The 8,329-nt window shown below is 41.0% G+C and overlaps 1 pseudogene; it reads right to left on the bottom strand.

Moving 5' to 3' along the window:
• Positions 1-7,257: 7,257 nt before the first annotated feature.
• On the bottom strand, positions 7,258-7,859 carry LOC123469899 (annotated as a pseudogene).
• Positions 7,860-8,329: the final 470 nt, after the last annotated feature.

Genomic DNA, 8,329 nt, shown 5'->3' on the forward strand with positions numbered 1-8,329 from the left:
AAATTGTCTGTCTGTAGTTGGACTGATGCCAGAACATATTTGTATAACTTATTTTAACAGGTTATGGGCCCAGGACTTCAGCTGTGCTACTTGTTTGATTATTTATGTAATAGAGACTTAATGTCTTTATTTTTTTACAGAAAGTAAGAATCAAGTTGAAATTTAAAAAAAAGGGATGGCGGCTGCTGGTCAACCAACTCAAGAAATCAGACAGATTGCCAAACTCAATGGCAAAAATTGGTCGTCGTGGAGGTATGGAGTAAACTTGTTGCTGGAAAAGAACAGGCTGAATCGAGTAGTGTCGAGGCAGGAACTCCTTCCACCACAGGTAAGAATATATGTCGGTTAATTGGTCTGTGTTTAAAGTCAGTAGCTAATGTCGGTCTGTGGACCGATGAAAGTGACTACAGCTAGACTGACTATAAAAGGTCGCGTGTAAATTAGTTTTTCGTCCTTAGTGTAAAAAGCATGACCACAAAGTTCATTTTTAAAATTGCTTGATAGTGCCAGTCTGAGAGTGATTTAGTTTTTTTTTCTTCTCTCTCAAACGCATACGTACATTAAAATCCTTGTAATTTTAAAAGAACCAATAACTAAATTACCACTTAGTCATGCATTTTACACTATAAGTGACTTACAAAATGAATATGGCTATTCATGTTGTACCAGAAATGAATATGGTTATTCACAAGTAAAATACAAAATGAATATGGCTATTCATGTTTGTACCAGAAAGTGAATATGGTTATTCACAAGTAAAATACAGAATGAATATGGCTATTCATGTTTGTACCAGAAAGCGAATATGGTTATTCACAAGTAAATTATAAACTGAATATGGCTATTCATGTTTGTACCAGAAAGTGAATATGGTTATTCACAAGTAAATTGTAAAATGAATATGGCTATTCATGATTTTACTAGAAAGTGAATATGGGTCATGTTATTAATCACTATGGTTACATTGTTACATTGACTTACGAACTGAATATGGGTATACAGTATGTTACTAGGAAAGTGAATATGATTATTCATAAGTGACTTACAAACCCAATATGTTTATTCTTATTTGTACCAGAAAAAGAATATGGTTATTCGAGGTGTCTCAGAGAATGAACATGATTGATCAAGGCTCACTTATGAAGTGAATCTTGTATTTTAATAAATAAAACTGTTAGACATTTTTAAGATGTCAGTCATTGTTGTCATGATATTAATGTATCTTTCTGTTGAATGTTGGACAATTCACAGGTCGTAAATGCAGAAGGCGTCGTTACAAACCAACTCCTCATTGATGCCTGGCTGCAAAAGGATGTTGATGCACGAACCATAATCTACTGTAATGTCGAACCACAACTTCAAGTTATCATTGAGGGGTGCACAAAAGCAGCGACAATGTGGGATCGTTTGCTTCTCCAATTTGCCCAAGCCGCGGCTGCAAATGCTAATCTACTCCTGGCAAAGTTCTTTGAGTATAAGTATGAAAAAGGTACTAAGCCGACATACGTCCTATGTTTATATGCGTATTGTACTAATGGTGTCCCTGTATCACATTTAATGATAGAACACAATGTCATGAGTCACATAATGAGGCTCACGTCAATGGCAGAAGAACTGAGAAATCTTGAATCCCCGCTCACGGATCAACAACTGATCATGAAGATTCTTCATTCACTGCCGACAAGTTATCGTGCCTTTCAGTCAGCATGGCTGAGTGTTCCAGTACTTGAACAGACAATCCAGAACCTCACGGTTCCTTAACTAAAACCCTAACTAACTAACCCCACCTTAACTAAAAATATAAATAAAGGCGAGATGGATCCTGCAGACGTGGCCTTCTTCGCTGGACAAACACCTCCAGCCCTTGGAGTATCTGACGTAGCCTTTCACGCACCAAGGGATAGAGGAGGAGGATACTCGTCGTTCAGGAAAGGAAGTAGAGGATTTCGTGGCAGAGGCGGGGGTCCCCGTGGAAATAGATTTGATGGTAGCAACAGTCGGAACAGAGCTGAATATACCTCTACTATCGTCTGTTTCAGCTGCAATCAAGTAGGCCATAAGTCTTACAACTGTCCCGCTAAACGGAATGAAGAGAGAAAACAACAACGGGATGAGAAGGTCAACAAGAGCCGCACCTCCTTTGGGTGTGTCTCGTCATCACTTTGTATCGTCGCAAAACAACCGGATTTTTGGTACGCGGATTCAGCCGCATCCAGTCACATGACCGACAAGAGATCGTTTTTCACAACGTTTAAAGAAATACCCCCAGGTGTTTGGAAAGTAAACGGCATTGGAGGAGTACAGCTTGAGGCACGAGGCATTGGAAACATCAATGTAACCACTTTCATTGAAGGAGAAGAAACAAAAGGAATGTTTCAAGACGTACTGTTCGTGCCAAATCTATCTGTCAACCTCTTCTCCGTTGGATCGGCCACGGAGGCTGGCCTCGAGGTTCACTTTAAAGGAACCAAGGTATTAAACGAATACGATAAAATTTTTATCTATATTGTGTTTGACACTTATCTCTGTATATCTCAGGCATCGTTCAGTATAAACGACACCACGATTATGACAGGAGAGAGGATTGGAGATTCACTTTATCAGTTGAGTGTGTTGGCAGACAACAGTAAACATCGCGAGGACTTCGCAGCCACTGCAGTCTCGTTAGCGTCTGCCCATCTACTCCATCAACGATTTGCCCATGCAAACTGCAGAGATGTGACCAGGACAATCAAGTCAAAGGCTGTCAAGAATACCCATCTTGACCCTGGACAAGACAACACAGCCAAACGGTGCGACGGCTGCATGTATGGAAAGATGCATCGACTACCTTTCCCAACAAAAGGAAGGGAGAGAGCTGAGAAAGTTGGCGAACTCATCCATGGCGACGTTGGAATAGTCAACAAAACTACTCCAGATGGTTGCAAGTACTACTCTCTGCTAAAAGATGACTATACTGAATTTACCAACGCAAAACTCCTGAAGAAGAAAAGTGATGCTGCCAACCACGTCATTGAATTCTGCGAGAAGATCAAGACTCAAACGGGAAATCCAGTAAAAGTTCTGAGAACAGATCAAGGAACGGAGTACCGTGGAGAACGATTCGATAAGTGGAAACAAGATTCCGGTATCATTCATCAACTGACCTGCAGGTATACTCCACAACAGAACGGCGTTAGCGAAAGAGCAAACAGGACAATAATAGAAGGTGTCAGAAGTTCACTCTACAACGGCCGTGATAACCAAAAATCTCCCAACACAGGAAGTAACGTGCAAGAGTTATGGGGAGAATTTGCGCAACCGTCTACATCAGAAATAGGATTCTAACGGCCCAAACAAGTACTACTCCATATGAAAAATTCTTCGGAAAGAAACCGTCCGTGGACCATTTAAGAGTGCTCGGGTGTCAGGCCAGAGTTTTCACTCCGTCTGAACTATGACTAAAATTTGATCCGACCTCTGAAAAAGGATGGTTAGTGGGGTACTGTGAAAATACAAAAGGCTGGCGAGTGTGGAACCCCCAAACAAGAAAAATAGTTATCTCACGCGATGTCATATTTGATGAAACGATATTCATCGGAGACGAAGTCACTAACTCAGCGTCCGAAGTCAAACACAACCCGTGTGAACCTTTTCGAGTCGTTTTGGAAGCATTAGAAGCAAATCTTCGTGTGGAACACTCAATAAATGAAGACCAAGGAGGACAAGAGCAAAACGAGGACGTTAATGTGGATGAGTTAATGGACGAAGAGGCTCCAGCTCTACTTGGCAATGAAACTCGTGGTGGCGTTACAGAAAATGAGTTGCCGGATGAACAAGCTGCTGCCACGGTTTCACCTAGTCACGATTACTTCTATCGAACCAGATCCGGAAAACTCTACGGCAAGTCACTAGGCTTAGCAGCACAGGTGTCAGCTCCCGAGAACACATTCAATACTTCCGAGCTGGAGGTGGATGAGCCTCAAAGCTTCAGAGAAGCCCAACAGTCCGAATACGCGGATAAATGGTTAGCTGCATTTGAAGAAGAGTACAAGTCTCAAATGGATAATAAGTCTTGGGAACTGGTCCCTCCTTCCCAACTGCCGGCCGGATGCATCCCAATTCGCCATAAGTGGATTGGAAAGTATAAACCAGGATATGGTGACATACCCCCTCGGTTTAAAGGCCGTCTGACCGCTGTTGGTTGTGCTCAACGACCTGGCATTGATTTTGACGACACATTTGCTCCTGTACCTCGAACTGAGTCGTTCCGTATATTTATGTCGGTTGTCGCAAGCGAAAATCTGGAGATGGTACAAATCGACATAAAAACCGCCTTCCTCAACGCGGATCTCGATAAGCCGATCTTCATGACTCAACCCGAAGGCTTCCTAGTACCCGGAAAGGAAGATTGGCCCGTACTTCTAAAAAAGGCACTCTATGGCACTAAACAAGCACCGATGCTGTGGAACAAAACCCTCAACAGTAAACTGGAGGCAGCGGCCTTCAAGCCACTCGCTGCTGACGGGTGTGTATACATTCGTGTTATAAAAGAAGAAGTGGCGTTACTTATTGTGTATGTTGACGACGTTATCTATGCAAGTAACAAAAAGAAGTCGCTGAAGACCTTCGTTGACTATATGGCAAGTGAGTTCGAGATCCGCAACCTCCCACCCACCCGATTTCTTGGACTTAACATGGAGCGCAACAGACAAAATCATCAAATCTTCATCTCACAAAGACACACCATTCTGAATCTACTGGAGAAATATGGGATGGCAGGGTGTACACCAGTTCTAACGCCCGCTGACCCCAATGCCCGCCTCACTGCGTCTATGGTGCCAACGAGCGAGGGAGAGAGACTGGATATGACGAAGGTTCCGTACAAGTCAGCAGTTGGAGCGCTTTTATATCTTGCAAAAGCCACACGCCCAGACATCACGTACTCCGTAGGTCAAGTAGCGAAGTACTGTTCCAACCCGCAACCAGCGCACTGGAGAGCAGTAAAGAGAATATTGGCTTATCTGAAGGGGACCTGTAATCTTGGAATATGGGTTGGAGGCACCGACGAAGGAGTAGTGTGCTATGGAGACGCCGACTACGCTGGAGATTTAGACAACCGAAAATCAACGTCCGGTAGCATTTGTTTCTTTCGAGGTGGTCCGGTCTCCTGGGCCAGTCGACAACAAAATACGATTGCTCTATCAACAACTCAGAGTGAGTATCAAGCACTGGCCGATGTGTGCAAAGACGCAGTTTGGCTGAACAGGTTTAATGCTGAACTCAATCCAGTTAAAAGCAAGTCATCAACACAAGAAACTGCGTTGTCGAGAGTCCCAATCTACTGTGATAATGAAAGCGCCATTAAGTTGGCAAAGAATCCAGCGTTCCATAGAAGGACTAAACATTTTGACGTCAAGGTACACTTCGTAAGAGAGCTACAAGACAAAGAACAAGTAAGCATCACACATGTCAAGTCTGAACACCAGTTGGCGGATATCTTCACTAAGCCTCTACCCGGACCCAGATTTGTAACACTACGAGAACGAATTGGCATGGGAACTATTTAAAACAAACCAAGTCATGTTTGAGGGAGAGTGTTGAAGGTATTGAACCGCTAGGGCAAACATGCCTTTGGCGACTACTGTTTAGCCAAGGATCTCCCTTAGCTAATGTGATGGTGATCCTAGGCTAGCTTCTTCTTCTCGTTAGTACTACAGAGTAAGGTAATGTCTTATGTCAATCCCTTTCTCGTATAACCTAATGTGTGTGTGAGAAAGGTGTTTCTACAAATAAAATTGTCTGTCTGTAGTTGGACTGATGCCAGAACATATTTGTATAACTTATTTTAACACTATTTGAAGTGTTATTGGCGTATGTTGTATTCAACGTAACACAGTAGTGCACACATTTGGTTACTTCTTAACATTGCATGCAATAAACTATTTCACCGATTTCATGACATTTTTTTTATTTGATTGAAGGCGAATAAGTCTCTCACTCGATTGCACTTTGAGTGTTGTAGCCTGTGCGCGATAGGCCTTTTCCTTAATATATATGTTTTTCTTAATAATTGCCTCTGCGAACCAACTAGGATACTCAGTTTAGAAAGAACATTAGCAACACCACAGTAGAAAAATATTCAATCAGTATATACTAATATTTGAGCAATGTAATATCATTCCGAAACGTTGTCGCTACAAGGACTGGTCCAATTACGAAATAAATGAATTAAGTATCAATTTCTCATTGACGTTCATTTTGTTTTGCTACTCGGGCAATATTTACCCCAGGGGCCTTTTTTTTACTTTTACAACACAAGAAGAAAACTATTAGAGTGATGACAAAATATTGGAAGTCAAATTTTTGTACTCACTCTATTGCATTTTGAAGGTCGTAGCCTGTGCGCGATAGACCTTTTCCTTGTTTTTTTTTTGTATTGACTCTGCGAACCAACTAATTATCTTTTACTCTAATTATCTCTTTCCCACAGGGACACTGGGACAGTGATAAAGAATTAACGAATTAATGAGACAGAAACCCCTTGCGCTCGTCTCTCTTTCCTTCGTTATAAACTTCATCATTTGAGTATCAATAACGTTTTAATCACAACGTTACACTTTACATTTACGTGTTTGTAAAAAAAAAATTTCCCGCTTCTATATTCTATAATAATATTAACATTCTTGTTTTGTGGCGTTCACGTCTTTGATAGCATTTACGGCGTCTTATTTTGTCAGTTAATGGAAGAGAATGGGATTAATTCGAACGTTTAGACTCTTTAGTTTCGGTTGAAATTTCGTACGATGTCAAAGAAAAGTTGTGAAATTGTTTCTAGGTTTGTATTTATGTTGGATGTGATAAATGCTAGTTCTTCTTTCATGTGGTAAAAGTTTAAATTTCGCAATCGACAAGCATTCTGTAATACAGAATTTTGAAGTTGACAGAAATTTTTTTAAATTCTTTTAACTATACATTTAATTTGTATTAAAAAGAAAATTAATTTATGAGCTATATAAAGAAAGTAATGAAGAATCAATTGAAGTTTTTAAAATCGCAATCAAGTGAAAAATAGAGGCAAGAATAAGAGAAAAGAAAAATAAAAAAATGTTCTGCCTTCACGGTGAAATGAAAAAATGCGATTTTTTTATCGCAATAACTCTTAAACTAATAAAATGAAAAATCCAAAAATTGGACAATAAATTGTTGGTGTATTTTCCAATACACACTACAATTTTTATCAAAATGTAAATTTTGACGCGCCATCGATTGGTTTTTTTAGCGTGGAATGTCCCTATACTCGTAGTAAGACAGGTGTTGGAGATCCACATTTCGGAAGGCGTAGTGAGTGTGGTGAGACACTGGAGTTGGTTTTCATTGATGACGTAAACTAGAGGACTACCATATCGTGGTGTTGCTGACGAATCACCGACGCTTCGTAGAATAATCGTTTCTTCGCAGTCTCCTAATGGAATTCTTTTAGTCTCGTTGTCACCTTTCTCAGGTAGTCGATTAACCTCGCCGACCAAATCATTTTCGTTGAAATCCTCGTCATTTTCATCATCGGACGACGAGTCTTGAACTGTTTCTTCCATATTCTTTTTAATTTTTCTCACGTGAGTGATCGCGGCGCGGACAAAGCAAAAGCAGTGTGATGTCGAACTCAGGAAAGAAGGCATATCCAGTAGATGAGCAGCTGCTTGTGTAGCTGATAGTTAAATTTTTCCTGTAAGACTGTTGATGACTCGTTGGAGAAAATGTTTCGCCGTTCGTTGAGACGTGCCGGAATCATCAGCTACTGACCGATGAATCCGGACGTGTTTAAGAGCGTCGTTGATGATTGTAACTGAGTTAGTAAAGCCTACGGAATCTTTCGTCATATATTTCAAAAGATAAAAGAGGATGGATTTTGCTTACTCCGCTCCTCCTAACAAATACTTCGCCGTATTACTGGCGAGTACGGAGGTATTTACGTCATTGACCTCTACGATGGAACCATTTCTTGCTACGAGAGCACGTTTGATATTTTCTTGTACCGATTTTGGCAAGCGATGTAAACGTTCTAGTAAATTGGCCGGCCATGTTTTGTCATCGTCCGTTCCATTGTTTGGTATTTCTCGAACAGCTGGTCTTTGAAGCTCAAATACGACACAGCGCGTGTCCTTCGGCGGGATTGGTTATATACCAAAATTACGTTCTGTTGTTGAAAGATACTGTGGCACATGGATTGCGTCGCATGCGCACACCTTTCCATCGGTTTCTTGTAACTGCATGCAGCTTGTTTTTAATTCAAAATTGACGGTTTTACAAGGCGACAGCTACCAGCGTCTACGATTCCTTTCGGTCACGG

This window comes from Daphnia magna, linkage group LG2, assembly GCF_020631705.1.
Source record: "Daphnia magna isolate NIES linkage group LG2, ASM2063170v1.1, whole genome shotgun sequence".
NCBI classification, from domain to species: domain Eukaryota; kingdom Metazoa; phylum Arthropoda; class Branchiopoda; order Diplostraca; family Daphniidae; genus Daphnia; species Daphnia magna.